Source organism: Patagioenas fasciata, chromosome 2 (assembly GCF_037038585.1).
Source record: "Patagioenas fasciata isolate bPatFas1 chromosome 2, bPatFas1.hap1, whole genome shotgun sequence".
Lineage (NCBI taxonomy): Eukaryota > Metazoa > Chordata > Aves > Columbiformes > Columbidae > Patagioenas > Patagioenas fasciata.
The window spans coordinates 138,245,395-138,261,434 of NC_092521.1; the positions used below are offsets into that span (position 1 = coordinate 138,245,395).

A 16,040-nucleotide genomic window follows, 5' to 3' on the forward strand; every position below is an offset into this window, starting at 1 on the left:
GAAATATACTGCCAAGATGTTCTGCTTTTACCATCATAGGCTAATAAAACCTCGTAGTCTTTGCCGTTGACTTCAGTGCTGGTGATTGCCGTCCCTCAAGAAGAAATTTCACTGGAGATTTCATGTGTAATGTGAAAGTCTCCATTTCAAGACTTGATCATATCGTACACCATATCACTTCATGTAAGGAAAGGATATTCTACATATGGAGTATGTATGTGCTGCTTAAAGACTATGGTTTGCAAAACACTCTCAGAGATGTTGATTATGACTTTTCCCACACTGGGTTAGCCCACTTTAACTGAATACACTTGTAGGCACTGAAAATTTATTTTAAGTGTGGTAAAATCACGATGCCAGCTTATGGCAATGCTTTCACTGTGTCTCTGCATCCAAAATCCTGCATGTACTGTCTGTATGACACAATGTCCCAAGATGATGTAGTCCCATACAGGGGTTCTAGCACCTTCAGGTGGTGTTGGACTAGAAACAAAGCAGCAGTGGTGGTAGAGACTCCTGGAAGACATTGACTCTGTGTCTCCTTGATGAGACTGAAGTGCCTCCATGAGGTCTGAAGTCAGTTCATTTGGGGTATCCTGTTGGAGTAATGACCATGGACAGAGGAGCAGGGTCACATTTCCTTCTACATTGGTCACTGACAAAATAGTGGTGCAAGGTCAGAATTGACAGGAAACTCCTGAGGGCTTTATGGTGGCTCTTTTATGTAAGCAAGGACAAAGACACACACAGAAGAAACGAGGAAGCAAAACAGAAATAAAGCTTGACTTCATATGTGAGGCTTATAAGGGAGATGCCTGTCACTGCCCCTGCCACCTAGCAGTATGACCTGTGACAGACAAAAGGATGGTGAAGTGGTTCCCAGAGTATCCAGCTGAAATATCTGCTCTCTGGAAACAAAATCTTTGTGGGATAGCTTTCCTTTGAACTACTGAAGTGAGAATGCTTGATCTAGGGCTCAGATTGAACTAGTCTGAAGTAAACCCCCCAAAATGTGTATTGAATCCCTCAAATGTGTATTGTGTGATTGCAAGGTCCTCAGCAGCAACTACATCATTCTATTGATCTGCTCTTCTTATGCTGCCCTGCTTGCTGAAGAAGTCTGAATTTAGGAAATCCCAGGAGCTTTTTTTTTTCTTTTTCCTGGATTCCTTGGGTTAAAATATTAACCCAGGCCTTCCAGAACCTAAGCTTCAGCTGTTTGTCCCTTCTACACTGGAAAGCAGCAGGCAGGTCCCTCCCTTCCCTGCAGCAGCTGCCTGCCTCTCTTCATTGCCAGGCAACCTTCCCCTCTCCTTCTGTCTTTTCAGTGCATGTAATTATCTACAGCAGTAGCATCCCTTTTGTAAGCAAATAGTCTCTTTCCCTGGAATTACCCGTTACCTTTGTTATTTACTCTAAATTATCTTCATTTCCCTTACTTTCTTACCACTGCTCAGAAGTTCCTCACAGCTGTTAGGCCGCTGGCTGCTGGCAATGAGCAGAGGCAGCCAAGAGTGGGTGGTTCGCTTAAGTGAAATCTAAAAAGCCTGGATGCTGCTAGTCTAGAGGCTGGGCTTGGGAGAAGATGTTTCAGTGATCCCCCCATCTGGCTGTTCCTTTCCCCTCCGTGCCCCTCACAGAAGAAATCTGTCTCCCTCGACAGCAGCTGGTGCTTAAACAGTTGTTCTGTGACTCTTCCAAGGGATCCTGTGCCAGATGGCAGGATTCGCAAAATGGAGCCCTGTCACTCTCACTACTTGTTTTTGGACTTGAGTACAAATATAATCTAAATGAAAACAGCATTAAACATTTTGCATAGTGTACTTTTAAACTAACATTCTTTTCACTAATTGGATAAACTCTTTGCATCAGGATTTTTATAATGTAAGTAATAAATGCCAACTCTTACTTTTATTGGTTTTTATTGCTTCAGGCAAGTATATTATTTTGATATTTAAATAATTGGCAACACAAAGTTGCCAGTTACTAGAAAAATTACAACAGTGAATCATCAAGTCAGACAATCATTTTAAAGAAAAGGGGGTTGGGGCTGTAAAGGTCTTCCAGATGTTGTTTTGTTCACGTCCCTCATAAAAAGAAAATATCCTGAGCAGGCTGGCCCGAACAGGTAGTATTGCTCAAATATTGATAATTAGAAATAACTTCCTGACATATCCCAAAGTGCAGGAAGCCATCTCCACTGAGAACATGTGGCTGGTGGCTCCATTTCAGCGCTGTTCACATACTCGAAAAGTGAGATGAGGACCCTACACAGATTCAGGTTGCCTTGCAAATATATGGGGTTGTGCTCACTAGTGCAGGTACAAGGACGGCAGCACTGCCAGTAGTAAAGGTGCTGCATGTCTAAAATTGAGTACAAAGCCAACTGTGATGAGAAATGAGAGTTCAATTCATCGTTAAAAAATTTTATGTAGATAAGGATCTTCTTGTGATAGGAACAGACTTTGTTGTCTGATTGTTTTTCTCATGGCAATTTATTTTGATAGACTAAACATGCAAAGAATGTGGAAACATTAAGTATTACTATTGTGAAGCAGTATTTTGGTTATTAAATAGATATTTCAAAATTGGAAGTGATGGGAATACAGTTAGCAAAAAAGCATTTTTTCACAGTATACACTGGAAGTTAAAGCCAAGTGGTATTAACATAGCAATTTTGTACAGTTCTAAATAGTCCATCAGTTCTAATGCTCAGACTTCATAATGTGCTTTTCTTTTGAGTTTAAATGCCTATCTCACAATGTATATAGGGCAAGTGATGGATGACTCTATGATTTGATGAACATTTATAAACATCATCTGTGAATAATGTGTTCTTCAGGCATTTGTTAAACAACTTCTCCATAAATGCCTTTTAAACTTTGTTTTTCTCTATCATTTTGAAAATTCTGCTGAAACCTCATGATGGTGGGGTGAGGCTGTAACACACAAGTGTGTCTATATCTACATTAACTTTACCATCGAAGGTGAACATGACATATGCTGTTATTTTGAGAGCACTGCTCAGAGTTTTAAAACACATCGAGATGTAGCACTAAACTTGAGACTTTGGGCTTGATTCCATTCTTGCAGCAGTATATGATCGACTGAAAACTGTTACAGTGGTATAATGCTGGTTTTAAATCTAGCCAGAGCAAGATTTACTCCTGGAATGTTAAGTTAGTGCTGCAGTGACCTTACACAATATAACTGTGCCCAGGTTAAGCACACCACCCAACCCCAGTTTCAGGAAAACTAAGATTTTAACATCTTTCTGGGGTAATATAGGATAAAATAATTTAAGACTTATTGTTCAGCAACATACAGTATATCCACCAATACTCTCATTTGGGCTGCAAAACTGACATTTTGGAAACACACGCACACACTCCAACTTAAACAAGCAGGACTCTGTTTGATATGAAATGCCAGAGTTGACACCTGTATGCAAAATAGTGCTCTGAAGATTAAAAGAGAGGTAGATTTGCAAGAAGCCCATTAAGAGAACAGGGAGGATGTATGTGCAGTGATTTTACTAGTGCAATGAGATGAATGATACAGCTGAGAGTGATGCTGCTTAGAAAGTATGATAATAAGGTACATTGTGCTGTTGTACTGGCTTTTTGCCACCAGTTCTGCTTCATATTCTGGTAAATGTTGACAGTCATACCCACAGGTTGATGCCTGTTATGGCACTGTCAGAAATGATTCTCCTGTGGTTCCAAGTCCCAGAATCATAGAATTGTTCAGGTTGGAAGGGACCTCTTGAGATCTTTTAGTTCAACTGCCCTGTAAAAGTGGAGTCAGCTACAGTGGGCTTGTACAGGACCTTGTCCAGTCAGGTTTTGAATATCTCCAAGGACAAATTTCACAGACTCTCCAGCCTGACTGTTCCAGTGTTTGGCCACCTTCACAGTGTCCAGATTGTGGTAGTGGATTTTTGTAGTTATTGTTGCCTTCTTTTTTTTAAAATATTCCCATCCATTGTATCTTATGGTTTCAGTGGTCACTACTGACTGCTGCTTCATCCTCATCCATCAGTTATTTCTATGCTAAGATGCCTCTGAGCTTTCTTTTCTTAAGGCTGATGAGTCCAAGCTCTCGCAGCCTCTCCTCATATGAAAGATGCTCCATTCTCCTAATCAACTTTGTATTCCGATATAGTCATTCCATATCTTTGTTGTACTGGGGAGCCCAGGACTGGACACAGCACTCCAGACGTGGACTCACCAGTGCCGAATAGCAGGGAAGGATCACCTCCGTTGACATGCTGCTGACACTCTGACTAATCCAGCCAAGGGGGCTGTTTGTCCTTCTTTGCTGCAAGGGTGTATTGCTGGCTCCTGTCCCACTTGTCATCCACAGGGACCCTGAAGTCCCTCTCTGCAAAGCTGCTTTCCAGCCAGTCAGTCCCCAGCCTGTACTGCCACATGGGGTTGTTCCTCCCTAGGTGCAGACTTCACATCTCCCCGTCTTGTGAACTTCATAAGATTCCTCTTGGCCAGTTCTCCACCCTGTCCCAGGTCCCTCTGAATGGCGCCACAACCACTGTGTTCTAAACAAAACGTAGGAAGATAGTAGATATTAGGATAGAGGTTTATTTTTAAAAGATGCTTTTGAAATAAATTCCATGATCAGAATTACAGAGTGAAAACCCACAAGAAACTCTTGGGTACGGTAAGAGAGAGATGTGTCTGTTCTCATCCCATCACCTGCATGTGATAGAGCATGCAGGTTTACAATTTGAAACAGCATATGAATTCATAGCAAAATCAATAGATGGGTTCTTTCCATAATTACTACCAAGAAAGAGATGGTGAGAAAGCCTGTCCTCTGATGGGTGATGGATTTCCTCACATAGTTACTTGTGTCTAAAAAAATATTTTTTTCTGTGGTAAATGTACTCTTGTATTTGAATTGCACAAAAGCAGAGATACTACAGAAGAGAGAGGAGTATTCTATACAAATTTTAGTCTTAGACTCAGCAGATTTTTCAGTGAAAGAGAAAAAAGTTTATTAGTTCAAGAAATTTGCTTAAAGCATCCCTTTTTAAAATGTGTGCATTTACAAAACTATGATCAATATGTTTATTAACATCATATGTGTTTTTATATCCAAGAAATTAAGAATTTGATACTTGGACTTTACTCCACATTGTAGTCAGTATACAGATGTGTTTTGTCTTAAATACTTGTACAGTATATTTTATATACTGATATTGTTCAGTAGTCTAAATAATCACACAAATGCAACTTAAGGCAAGATGGTACCAGCAATACTATACTGTAAGGAACGGTAGGCTTTGTAGCACTTGCTTGCTTAAAAATTTTTCTAGACCTTTGGGGAAAATACTGTTTCTAGGAAAGAAAATATAAATAATATAATAGCAGCTGCCTGATATGAGTGCTCAAAAAAAGCAATTTAAGAGTGAAGTATAGAAGGTGATAGTACTAAAAAAGCTTTGCTGAGAAATAACTCAAATTCTGAAGTATGGAGAAGCAAGGCATATGCACAAGAAGAGTGGAATTTCTTTCATCCTTTGTGTATTCATGCAATTTGAAAACGTGACTTCAGACAAATTGGAAGTGCTCTGTTGAATGCAGATTTGTAGCACGGGTTGAATAGATTGAACTAGAAAATATTTCTTCATTAACAATTGTCTTTGCCTAAGTGAGTGGGTGTGATAGGTGTGACTTGGGAATAGACTTAATAAACTCATCCAGTTATAGATAATGCAGCTGACATTTTTAGAGCTCTTTTGTGTATTTGTTAAAATGAACTTTTGAGTGAACTGGTAGTATCTCTGAATCACATACAGTATGTGTCATTCATCTGTTGCTTCCCTGTCTACCTTCCAATGAATTAAGCAACAGTATCTGGCAGGCATGCTTCATTTTTCTGATATGCTCTGTCCTACACTTATTAAATCTGGGTGTTTAAAAAAAGCAAAGGAGATTAATTAAGTTGACTATCGCTGAAGTTTATGGAACTTCTCTTTTCATCTCAATTGTGCTCAATTAGTTGTTAGGACTCTTAAATGTTCATATTTAATTGTTTGGCTTAATCTTGGTGGCTTGGACACTTCTCATGTGCAGTGCCATCCCTGTTAATCACCACAAGAAAGAATGGAAAGGAAAGCTTTTCCAGTTTCAAGATTCTGAATTTGTTTTATCTCCATCCTATTAGTGGGGTATTTAAAATTTTTCTTAATTCTTACTAAATAGAAATACTCAGTTCTGTGTTTTCAATTTTTTTTTTTTTTTTCTGCAGATTGATAATCTGTGGAAGTTATCGAAATAAAAAAATATAATAGAATTGTAGAAATATTAAATTTTCTCTAATGAATTCTCATTTTCTATATATTAAACCGCTGTATATTTGAATTTATCACTGTGTGTTGCAGAACTTTATTTACTACACAAAAATATCTTTGGAACCAGGTAACCTGGCATTCGAATTTCCTTATCTTTGTACAGTATACAAAGCATTTAAACAAAAAAGTTAAATCAAAGAGAAATAATTAATCACAAGTCTTTAAGAAAATATCTGTTACTTAACCTGTAGTACTTTTACTCAGACACTATGTAAAATGGGAAATCGAAAACAAACCTGCAAGAAAAAGGCAGGCAGAAAATACAAACTTCTTTTATTACAAGTGCTTAGGAGTAAAATTCTTCAGCATCATTTGCAGCAATTAAAATCTATCAAGTTCCAGTATAATTTTCTGTGCATGGGAGACAACTAATGCGGACACAGAATTACGTATAGTTTTCTAATGGAACAACACATTGCAATATGTTGCTTTTCTTTTCAGTGACTATTCAAGTAATAATGTCTTAAGTTATTTTTTATTACCACAGAAAGATTAAGTGCAGTTTTTATGAAAAATAAGAGTCTGTGGTACTTGGTTTAGTGTTTTGCTGCTAATATATATAAGGTTTTGCATGCCTTTAGAATAGATTTTTTTTTTATAGTGCCCTTCACCCACACAAGAATTTTTCTCAGCTAAACAAGATTTTGTAAGAAATGCAAAGTTCTGCTTGGAATCTGAAAAAAAAAGAAAATAAATCACTCCTTTCCATATTACAGTCACTTGATTAAGACATCCAGCTACAATATCTAAACAAGTTGTAGGCATCAGGCTCCTGATCTGAATCACTTTTTCAAATACATAGCAGATAAAACTAATACCAGAGGCAATGTAGGCCCACTGATGAATGAGGTGGGTGCCCTGGTGGCAGAAGACACAGAGAAGGCAGAATTACTGAATGCCTTCTTTGTCTCTGTCTACTCCGCTGGAGGCTGTCCTGGGGAGCCCTGTACCCCTGAGAACCCGGATGAAGCCAGATCAATGGAGGAGTTTGCTTTAGTCGATGAGGACTGGGTTAGGGAACAATTAAATAGTCTGGACATCCATAAATCCATGGGTCCAGATGGGATGCATCCACGGGTGCTGAGGGAGCTGGCTGAAGTCATTGCTAGACCGCTCTCCATCATTTTTGCCAAGTCTTGGGAAACGGGAGAGGTGCCCGAGGATTGGAGGAAAGCAAATGTCACTCCAGTCTTCAAAAAGGGCAAGAAGGTAATTATAGGTAATTATAGACCGGTCAGCCTCAGCTCTGTCCCTGGGAAAGTAATGGAACAGCTTATCCTTGGTGTCATCTCAAGGCATATCAGGGATAAGAGGGTCATTAGGGGCAGTCAGCATGGCTTTACCAAGGGTAAGTCATGCTTGACCAACCTCATAGCCTTTTATGAGAATGTAACAAGGTGGATGGATGATGGCAGAGTGGTGGATGTGGTCTACCTTGACTTCAGTAAAGCCTTTGACACAGTCCCTCACAGCATCCTCACAGCTAAATTGAGGAGGTGTGGTCTAGACAATAGAGTAGTGAGGTGGGTTGCAAACTGGCTTAAAGAGAGAAGCCAGAGAGTGGTGGTCAATAGTGTGGAGTCCAGTTGGAGGCCAGTATCTAGTGGAGTGCCTCAGGGGTCAGTACTGGGGCCAATATTATTCAATATATTCATTAACGATTTAGACGAGGGAATTGAGTGTACTGTCAGCAAGTTTGCTGATGACACTAAGCTGGGAGGAGTGGCTGACACGCCAGAAGGCTGTGCTGCCATCCAGCGGGACCTGGACAGGCTGGAGAGTTGGGCGGGGGATAACCTGATGGAATTTAACAAGGGAAAGTGTAGAGTCCTGCATCTGGGCAGGAACAACCCCAGGTTCCAGTATAGGTTGGGGAATGACCTATTAGAGAGCAGTGTAGGGGAAAGGGACCTGGGAGTCCTGGTGGACAACAGGATGACCATGAGCCAGCACTGTGCCCTTGTGGCCAGGAAGGCTAATGGCATCCTTGGGTGTATTACAAGGGGGCTGGTCAGTAGATCGAGAGAGGTCCTCCTTCCCCTCTACTCTGCCCTGGTGAGACCCCATCTGGAATATTGTGTCCAGTTCTGGGCCCCTCAGTTCAAGAAGGACAGGGAACTGCTGGAGAGGGTCCAGCGTAGGGCAACAAAGATGATTAAGGGAGTGGAGCACCTCCCTTATGAAGAAAGGCTGAACGAGCTGGGGCTCTTTAGTTTGGAGAAGAGGAGACTGAGGGGTGACCTTATTAATGTTTATAAATATATAAAGGGTGAGTGCCACGAGGATGGAGTCAGGCTCTTCTCAGTGGCAAACAATGATAGGACAAGGGGCAATGGGATCAAGCTGGAACACAAGAGGTTCCACTTAAATTTGAGAAAGAACTTCTTCTCAGTGAGGGTAACAGAGCACTGGAACAGGTTACCCAGGGAGGTTGTGGAGTCTCCTTCCCTGGAGACATTCAAAGCCCACCTGGACACCTTCCTGTGTGACCTCACCTAGGCGTTCCTGCTCCAGCAGGGGGATTGGACTTTTGAGGTCCCTTCCAATCCCAAACATACTGTGATACTGTGAAGGAGAGGTTCATTTATACCTCTAAAGAGGGTCTAGTTCAGGGGTGTCAAACTCATTTTCACTGCGGGCCACATCAGCCTCACAGTTGCCTTCAAAGGGCCGAATGTAATTTTAGGACTGTATAAAAGTAGGAGTAGTTACATGTATAGTGTCCTAAAATTACATTCGGCCCTTTGAAGGCAACTGTGAGGCTGATGTGGCCCGCAGTGAAAATGAGTTTGACACCCCTGGTCTAGGGGAAGGAGGCTTCCTGATTTAGTTATCCACTTTTTTGCATGTAATGAAGTGCAGTAAGTCAGACAACTTAGAGAAAGTATACAGAGATTTAGCAGATTTTAGGTTTAGTGATTGTGCGTTTTAGCGGTTTGTTCCTTCTAAACCAGAATATCTCAGGCGCATAGCATCAAAATGTGTGAACTACTTGACTTGTGCGTATCCTTGGATTTTAAGGTGGTACTTCTGGACTTGAGCACGCTTTTCCTGTCCAAGGTCTACTGAAAGCCATAAAACTCTTCTGTGAATCGGTGTCTAAATCTGATATGGTTTTGTATCCTGTCATCTGATGTAGGAGTAAATTTTAGTAGCTACTTTAAGAGCTGTTCTCCCATTGCTTGGTTTTGTAATCCTGAATTTCTTGTGGATTGTGTCAATCTGGTTGTCTGCTTTAAAAGAAAGCATTTATAGCCACACATCTCTTTCATCACAATAGACATTGAGAGCTCGTTATGTTACACAGAAGGATATTTTTAAAACCTTTGTTTTAAAACATTTTTCCGTATATGTCAGATCATATTATTACATGGGCTTTGTTATGGATTATTTGTGAGGTTATATCAACTCAGTGCTAGTCCTTTATCTGTAACTGTGCAGTTGTACACCTTGTCTCCAAATACTATCACAAAAAATTCTGATCTTGGACATGTAATAAATATTAACAAAGGGATCCGTATGAAATAATGGTAGTATTGTATTCAAAAGTTGCCTTTATTCTTACTACAAATTAATTCACCTATTCACCTGTTTTATGTATAAGCATATATGCATGGATGGATATATTATCTTTAACAGTAAATTCTGGTGTCATTGAGACACTGTTGATACCTGTACCCCAGGAGGCTGTAGTGCACTGTTACTTTCAACTCTTTTCATGTTAAATAAAACATGGAAAGCACCTCTTGACTGGCATACAAGCCAGATTTCTCACTTTTTTATGTTGCCTTTGGAATCTGATTCCTACTTTTATTTATGTAATTAGGTTATACAGTTCACCCATTTAAGCTGTACGGTAGTGTTCTACCACCTGTTTTTCATTCTCTACTTTTCATATCATGTCTTAAGCTGTAGTTGCAGAAACAGAATTTGCAAAAGAGAGAGAACAGAATGGACAACTAACAGGAGTGGTTAACGAAATATTCTTTGGCTGAACACAATATCTTTCATGCTCATGTCTGCTTTTGATGATCTCACATTTGAAGGTGCATTAGAAATCATTTATAGTAGAAACAAAGGTGTGTGGTTTACATATTTTATCAAGACTAATTTAAAGTATTTTTTAGGTACAGACACTTATCAGTAATGCTATTAGTGCTTTGTGTCTTAAATAAAGCCAAGAGAGATTTAGAGTCCTAGCTTAAGTACAGTATGGACATGTGTGTAACAAATGAGCAATTAATATCAGAAATATTTATACTTTTGCAAAAAGGTTGATGTCTATGGGGTGCCCTCAGAGCTTTACAATGCACTTGCCAGAAGCCATCCTCAGTTATTGCACCTGAAGCACCTGAGTGTAACCTTCATATGTGTGACTTCAGAGAGTGCGTATCTACCTCCTGTGGAGATGATTGAGTTTGTTATTACCAACAGTCTTTGCTGGTAGTTTGTTTCATCCAAAAGCTTTCATGTTCTGTTGATGTTGAATCTTGGGTGTGTGTCTCTACATAAGGTTGGACTGACAAAGTGGGCAGTAACTAAATAATCTGTGTCGGTGCCTTGTGATGCTTTTTATGCCTTTACAGTTCTTGCAAGAGAAGGAACTGATTCCAAAATAAATGTAAGAGTTTTCACAAGTAACAAACTTTAATTGCAATTGCAAATCACACAGCAGTTTGAATTACCTTGCTTAGATACAAGGATTCATGGATTGCCATTTTAATGAATGCATGGTGAATATGCGTCTTGAATTTTGACCCTTTGCTCATGAACTAGCATTGTTCTGTGAATTTGAAATTTTTAAAACGTTATCTTCAGGTTCTAAGCTAAGAAATGAATGTATGCTTTATAAACAGAGTGTGCTGGCAAAATCTCACAATCATGCACTACTTCTGCTTTTTAACTGTTTAACTGTTTATGAGAGTATTTTCTAGTTCTTTTCATCTGAACTGTGTTTTTCTTTTGCCTAACAAGTTAAGAAATTGAAAATGAACTGATAGCAATTGCCATTATAAATAGCTTCAGGGTTCTTGACAAAAATAATGTTGTGGAGCTGGTGTGCAATGAGATCATTCACAAATCAATATGTAGCCTGTTTTCCTTATTTTGATGTTAATTTTCTATTTTATATCAGTAATATAATCCAGGCATTTTAGTCCAAAACAGTTCTTCTTGGGTGGTAAAACTCAATAGGTATTTAGTCTCATGCCTTATAAAGCTACTGGAGGCAAATTATAATTGTCTTGAAATACAATGCCTGTCATAACTTATTACAGTTTATGTATTATCTATTGTGTAAATACAATATTAGTTCCTTTGAACACACACTAAAGTCACAGCAGAAAGTAACATCACAGTGGCCAACTCCAGGACTTTGAAAATTGTAGGGTCCATGGCAGCTTTCTCAGGGAAAAACTGAACTAGTTGCTTAAATTATGTTGTGCGGTATATTGGTAAGGAGAGCAAAGATTTGAGAAGTAGTTTTAAGATATCATGGGAGTGGAAGACACACAGTTTTTTTTCTAATACCTGTTTCTATTATGCTATACAGTTTATGTAAAAATCTGTGCTGCAACATCAATGTTATAAGAGGAGGAAAGTAACTAAGGCATGAAGACAATAGTATTTTTTTTCAGGTGAAGGTTAGGCTAAGCATTTTGGGAAATCCTTTCTGCTAGTGTCAGGGCTGATTAAAGGAGACGGTATGTGGAAACCAGTAGGAAATAATCAGAAAGCAGTAACTGAGAGCATGAGGCTTTCTAAGCCCCGTCTTTAGGCTGAAGCAAGTACTTAGAGAGCCCCAAGTACAAGACAGCCTGTGTTTTCTCAGTGGACCCAAGGGGAACGTGTAGCTCGCTTAGCAGATTTGTTTGCCTGGGAAAATGGAATCTCACTTTGTGCATATAAAAGGGTATTCAGCAGCTAAAGTTACTGCAAAAATTGCTAACGGGTAAGCTTCAAGAAAATAATAGAAAGTTAATCTCAGTAGTCATTGTGAGGGAGACGTTGTGACTGAAGGCAGCTCAGAGTGTTAAGAGACGAGGCTGTGGCACGTACACAGCGCTGCAGACAGAGTTCTGCTTGCTGAACAGACAGCAGAGCGTATGGGGTAAAAGCTGAGGCCAAGAGCAGGCACAAGGGAATACAGTTTGTTGAAGACAAAGAGATATTGAATCGAGAGAGGAATTAGTGGAAATGGAGTTTGAGATTACTCTTTTGTCCAGAGAAAACTTTTAAAACATGTCCGTGAAAAGCCAAACCACACATTCATCTAATCAATACAGGCTGAGGAGATGAACAATGTGAAATCATTGTCCATGTACAAAGATGCATGCAGTTCTAAATGCAGCTGTGCACTTGGAAGCAAGTATTGAAGCTGGGAGGAAAAAAAGGCAAATAAAAGAGAAAATCTTGTGCTTTCTAGTTGAAGCACCAGGAGATTAATTCTTAACTAACACCTAACTCATCTGAGCAGCTACATTAGTTTTTAATTCTGAATGAGGCTTAAACAGCTCTATTCCTTTTTTAACCAAACAAATGTATGACATAGCAACTCTACAGGCTGTAATAGCTGGGCTCACACCCTGGGTGCTCAGATTCACATCTGTGCCATCCAGTGTTCCCGCCTGAGTAGTCGCACCATTTTGTGGGAGTTATTTCCTCAGTAGCTGTGGGTATCAACACCAAAACCCCAAAAAATTAAACTACAATGTTTCCCTTAAATGTGAATGTTGTTATTACAAAGCAGTTCTTACCAAAAAAAAGTAATGACTTTTAAAAATCAATTCAAAATTCCTCTGTAGTCTTATGTCTAGGATCTGTAATGATTAACTGCTGTCAAAATTACTATCAGATTGAAAACTACTTAAGTGTTTTGCTTGCTTTTATTTTGGACTGTGAAAAATAATCCAATAATGCTGTTAAGCCCTCTTAATTATTCTTGAGTTTATTTTAAATATTATTACCAATTCACATTTTAAAGTGAGATCATGCCGGTGATTTATACAGGTATTTACTTAATATCCCATATCATGATTCTTGCATCACTTCTAAATATTTGCGACAGAAATACTTAGCTGAATATTCAGCTTTTGTAGGGAAAGCTGAAAAACAAAATCACTCCACATGCAGGCAGTCTGCAAGACACAAATATCACCTCTTTTGCCTTCCTGTCTCGAAAGAATAACAATCCCCTTTCCCATGAAAAAGACTAGTGCCCATCACCATGAAAACAGCACTGGTCACTTGTTCTCAGCCCATTGATTTCTATCAGCTTTGGATAACCCAGATTTTAAACTGAGGAGTAAGTGATGTGGTAAACTCACACATCATGTTTAGTCATGCCCTTGGAACTGTCATAAATAGTTTCTTAATCAAATGCCTATTGTGAGGAGATATGAGGGAGAACTGAACTTATCTTTACAGACAGTCAGGACATATTTAAAGTTGCAAGTAGGCACAAGATGCTTTTAGGATCTTTTGAAAGGAAACATTGGTAACAATTTAATTGAAAGTGTTAAAGGCTGTGAAACACAGACTCCTCTGTTATGCAACTCAAGATGCAACATACCTGAAGGATAAGCCTAACATAGAACGCTAATCTCATAAAAAGGGATGTGTTCATAGCTAAACAAAATACTTTGTCTGTTTCGTTTTTAATAAAGTGTCCTAATTATGGAGTACAATTCACCCATCTGCTAAATCAAGACTCATATCTTTATTTCTTTATTAATTTTCTTTTTACTTTGTATTCAGTTTCTTTCTATAGTTTTAAAATAGCCATTTTTCCAAAAAAAAAAAAAAAAAAAGCAAAACTTTTTTTTTGTTATTTTACAATAGTTTTATCACTTCGATATATTTTAATTTTGAGTGCCTTAAATTGTATATGGACAGGCTATTGTGTTACGTGGTTTGGGCTGATATTAGCTGGCAGAAAGAAAAAGAAGCCTGTCTTGGCAAACCCTGATTTTTATGTAAGAGAACATCTGTGAGCTCTGTCATTGTGGTGTAGCTGGACTCTCATAGCCTGAAAGAAAACCAGAATGTAAAAGCAAGCACATCTAGTCCCCTTAAAATTGTAAGGATTATACATTTTGTGTTTACCAGGGAACCCTGAGGAATGGTACTAAATGCTTCATCTGTTTGCTGTCTTTTGGCTACAAGGCCAGTTTTGGAGCCTCTCCTGCCTTCCTATCACTAGGCTTATACTCAAAGGGGTTGCTTTTTTTGGAATGGGCTATTTGCCCTCCAGCTGTGTGATGGTTTAGTCAGTAGCTAGTGACAGGAGAGATTCTTTCATGCAGTTCACGCTACGGAGGGATGTTCAGGTGGGGGCCCAGGCTCACAACAGCCATCACAGCACCAGCTACCAAGTGGCTGCAAAAAACAGCTGAGAAAGTAACTGCACGTGTGATCGATCTGTGTTGAAATTTTATGCTGCGCCAGTCATACTGCTAGCAAGTTAGCTCGCTTGAAGATGCTTCGATTGTGTCTTTAAAAATGGCACTTATGCCCCTGAGCCCTGTCCATCCGTAGCTACCATCCACACTTCCACAAAAGGTTCGGTGTGTCCAGGGCGGTTCCTCTCAGCCCCTCAGTGAAAACAGCACTTGGCCACAGTGGCTTCCTAGTGTGTGTTTTTATGATTCTTCTCTGCTCTGCGGATTGGACACAGGCTGTTTGCTGCTGCTTGCCAAACCCAGCGCCTCTGCTCACACCGGACTCAAAGGGCCATCTTTCCTCTAGGATTAATTTTTCAAAATTTATATGCTCCTCCCATTGCTTAGCTGAAAACTTTAACCTGGGAAAATTGAGAGTTTGGATCAACATTTTTAGAAATTATTTTTATTTCTTTGTGCATACTGGATAGGGATTCATTCAGTTCATGGCCTCGGGTGCTGCTCAGATAAACTGTCCAGCCTTACGTGTGTAAATAAACATAGCGTAGGCAACACTCCTGAAAGAAAACGATACACAGAGGCAAACACGCTTTCTCCAATCACAGCAGCTTTGAGTGTATTTGAATACATTTGAGTGCACTTGAGTGTGTTTAGAGCTCCTTTGCCTGTAGAATTATTTGTGCTTGTAAGAAATGCAAGTTCCTTTCCAGCTTCTTACATCTACTGCATGAGGAGTGTTTTGGAGTAGGGAACAAGTCCATGCTCTGTGCAAAGGGATGTTGAGAACAATCAGAATTACCACAAAATTAATGTATTAGAACATCACATTGGTGTGCGAGACAAAGGGAATGAATCTTTATTAATAACTTGTGTTGTAACTGGTTGTTCCCCTGGTGACTCCTCTCCTCTTACTCTCCAAGGAGAGATGTCACCTTATGTCCTTGTAACTTTTTGTCTCATTTCTGGACACTTCTTCATCAGTCTGGTATTTTTATTTTTTGGGAGAAAGCAGACGAGCTTGGCCTTACATAAAAGTCTTGAACTGTAAGGAATTCATAGCTTTTGCATTCCAGTAGGCTGTTGACCGTCAGCTGTAGACAGGAAAAGAAGTCAGAGACGGGAAATAAACTATGCCTAAATGTCAGACAAATGGTCAGAGAAGTAGAATTTGAGTGGTGAGATGAAAGATGTAGGATGGATATTTAATTTAAAATGTCAAGGTTGATTAAAGGATGTTTTCAGATTTCAGTGGGTAACTTAAACATGAA

The 16,040-nt window shown here is 39.4% G+C and overlaps 1 protein-coding gene across 2 annotated transcripts in view; it reads left to right on the top strand.

Moving 5' to 3' along the window:
* Window positions 1-16,040, top strand: part of CRPPA (CDP-L-ribitol pyrophosphorylase A) — a 119,900-nt gene that overhangs the window by 90,888 nt on the left and 12,972 nt on the right. The gene's annotated exons all lie outside the window — the stretch shown is intronic.